At 52.5% G+C, this 3,182-nt stretch overlaps 1 pseudogene across 1 annotated transcript; it reads right to left on the minus strand.

The window, feature by feature from the left end:
• Positions 1-623: 623 nt before the first annotated feature.
• LOC310789149 (protein Niban 2 pseudogene) lies at positions 624-1,911 on the minus strand (annotated as a pseudogene). Its single transcript has one exon. The product of its transcript is annotated as a protein Niban 2 pseudogene (transcript).
• Positions 1,912-3,182: the final 1,271 nt, after the last annotated feature.

Below are 3,182 nucleotides of genomic sequence, written 5' to 3' on the forward strand. Positions count from 1 at the left end.
GAAAAGTTGAGTTTTATGGTCGGCAACAATTGTGACCGGTGGGATAACACAGTGCATCTACTGTAATGTGTATACTGAATTAACATATTCCTCCCATGCATCAAAATTCTTATCCCAGCCCAGCTATTAATACATTTGGGGGTGTGGGGGCTGTCTTGGAGGGTGGGGCCTCTGTGCTAGAGGGTGGAGCCTATGTGCTAGTGGGCGGAGCCTTGATACTAGGGAGTACCATTCATCCTCCTCTTCCTCCACCACCTCCTCACCAGTGGGGGACTGGAAGCTGCATGCTGTCATCATGCAGCAGTGGGGGGAAATCCAGTATTACCTATGGGGGACTCTGTGGTGCGGACACAGGCCCCTGCTCTGTTTCGGTGGCGGCGGGCGGCAACACCTCTGTAGCTGCCAGTGCCTCCTGGTTGGTGGGTGGGAGTTTCCCCTCCGCCGCTGGCTTTCCTCTCCCTGCAGGGCATCATCTACTTCCTCTAGTGTGCTTCTTATAGCACATTCACCCACTGATGGGACTGATGTCTTGGGACTGCTGGTTCTGTTCTCACTCTGGCTTGGCTTGTTGCGCTTGGCTGTTCTCATCCTCCCCTTCCTCCTCCTCATGGACACCACCTGCTTCATCCTCCTCCTCCTCTGGGACTCCTCGCCCTCACCACCTCCCTGACTCTGTCCACCTCCTCCTGGGCTCCGTACTTCCTGGCCCAGTCGATGGAAGTGTTTTCGCCCAGAAGGTGAAGATTGGAGTCGCTGCTGGTGAGGACGATGCTGTCCCTGTACAGTGTGCAGGTTGTGTCTCCACTGGACCACTGCCTCCTTCACAGTCATCATGATGACCATGATGGAAAAGCACCACCTCCTTGAAAATGTTCTTCACCAGGAGGAAATGGGAGAAGTCTTCAAATATCAGCTCCTGGAAATGCAGCAGCTGTGAGGTGCAGGCTGAGCTGCTCAGCATGTATGGGATGAAGATCTGCAGGAGAGGAGAGCCTCGTGGAAGAAACGCTTCCTCACCGTGTTGCTGTCATAGTCACATTTCTTGATGAATCGGTTCTGGCAGCTCTGCACTGGATGGTCTTACAGAGCCCTCCGTGCCCTGAGACTCCAGTCATTAGTGAATTATCTACTCAAAGGTGTACAGTGCATCATCCATTTGCTCTCTCATGAGGAGCTTTGCCCTCTGGATGAACACAGAGGGGCTGGAGACTTCGAACCTCTGCTGCAGACCCTCCAGGCTCAGCTGCTTCACGTTCTCATAGCAGCTCTGCATCTTCACCAGGTGGAAGGCCAGCATACTGATCTTCTCCATGTGGCTCACCACATTCACCTTTGTGCCTTTGTTGAAGATGTTCTTGCTCATGTCCACCAGCTCCTTGAAGAAAGCATGGTAGATGTCGGAGAAGCCCTGGCTGGTCGGCTCCATCAGGGCATCCAGGGTGGAGCTGATGTAGGGCTGGATCCTTCAGCAGCTTCTCTGCCTTGGGTGGGACCACCGCTCACATCTTGTTGGTGACATGCTCCTTGGTGGTGATGATCTGGTCCATCTCTGTTCATATGGAGGTCTGCAGCATGGGATGTCCCGCCTCACACCGCTGCGGCATAGCCTTGTGCTGGGTATGGACCTGGTGCTGCAACAGGTTGTACACCATATCACTGATCAGCATCCAGTTCCTCTGCCACTCATGCATCTTGCCTTTGAGTCACGGGAGATGAGCTCCCTCAATTTGGGCAGGAGGTCCTCCATCACCAGGTTAGACAGTATCTGAGACGGTATATCATGTCCCAGGTGCTGTAGTGCCCATGAGCCTGGCAGTAGAGTCACACTGCATTGGTGAAGGTCTGAACCGTGTCCTCCTGTGACAAACCATTGTTGGCGTGGCTGACGTACATTTGAAAATCATGACCCATCCCTAATGTTGTGTATAAGTATGTATATTGTGGGAACTCTGATTCAAGCCAGTAGTCAAAAACAGGTTTTAAACGCAATATGCGTTGTTTTATTCAACCAACCAAAGAAAGTTCATCCCTTCTCGGGGAAATCCGGGAAATATAACTTATTCGGCCAGGGTTAGCCTGCGGCTCCGTATGGGTGTTCTCCCCACCACGTAGCCCGGCCTCAGTTCCTCGCTTTTAATTGCTCCAATACCTTGCCTGGGAATGAGAGGAGAGAGTCTGGGTCAGGTAACAGCAATATCATCACATGCGAATGTTTAGGGAGAGGATCGGGAAATGTACTTACCGCCCGACAGCAAGGAGCTTCCTTCTGGAGGAGAACCGGCCACACAGTGAGGTTCAGAGCGGTGTCTGGTTTTCTATGGCCCTTAATTGGGGGATCCGCTCCAGCCGTGCGCTCTGCTCCTAAGCGTGCCCGGCTGTCAGCGGTCCCACTGATTCAACATGAAATTGGGGAAGTACCTGTTGTCGATGACGCGGCCTAGACACCGTTTCTGTCGGGAATCCCCGGCTCTGACGTCACTGTGGTGGCTGGTTGTCCTCCCGCTCTCACCTGTCAAGCAGTATGTTACCGAGACTCCACACATCCTCCCCCTAAGCTCGCTGCCTGTGCGGGGAGCTTCTTTTTCTTCTGCTTCATCCCGTCGTGACATGGCATCTGCGTGTGGTATCTCCCTCCCTGGTCTGTGTTCCACTTTGAATTTATAGTTTTGCAACTCTAAGAACCACCGCGTTACCCTTTCATTTTTATCTTTGTTCGTTGCCATCCATTTGAGGGGGGCGTGGTCCGTGATGAGGGTAAACACCCGGCCCCAGAGGTAATAGCGGAGATAGTGAATGGCCCATTTCACCGCCAGGCATTCTTTTTCCACCGTTGAATAGTTTCTTTCGTGCTTCAACAACTTCCTGCTTATGAAGGTCACTGGGTGTTCATCTCCATCTATTACCTGTGCCAGTACTGCTCCTATTCCTGTCCCGGAGGCGTCCGTGTGGAGGAGGAATGGCTTTGTGAAGTCTGGGGCTATTAATACCGGCTCTCGGCATAATGCCTCCTTTAGAGCCTCGAAGGCGGCGTTGGTTTCGTCTGTCCATCTGACATGGTGTGGCAGCTTCTGTTTCGTTAAGTCGTATAACGGTGCTGCTATGGTGGCGAAATTTTTTACGAACTTTAAATAGTATGCAATCAGCCCCAGGAATGACTTCACTTGTTTCTTCGTTACGGGTCG

The sequence above is a fragment of the Poromitra crassiceps genome (assembly GCF_964638095.1).
Source record: "Poromitra crassiceps genome assembly, chromosome: 14".
Taxonomy (NCBI): Eukaryota; Metazoa; Chordata; class Actinopteri; order Beryciformes; family Melamphaidae; genus Poromitra; species Poromitra crassiceps.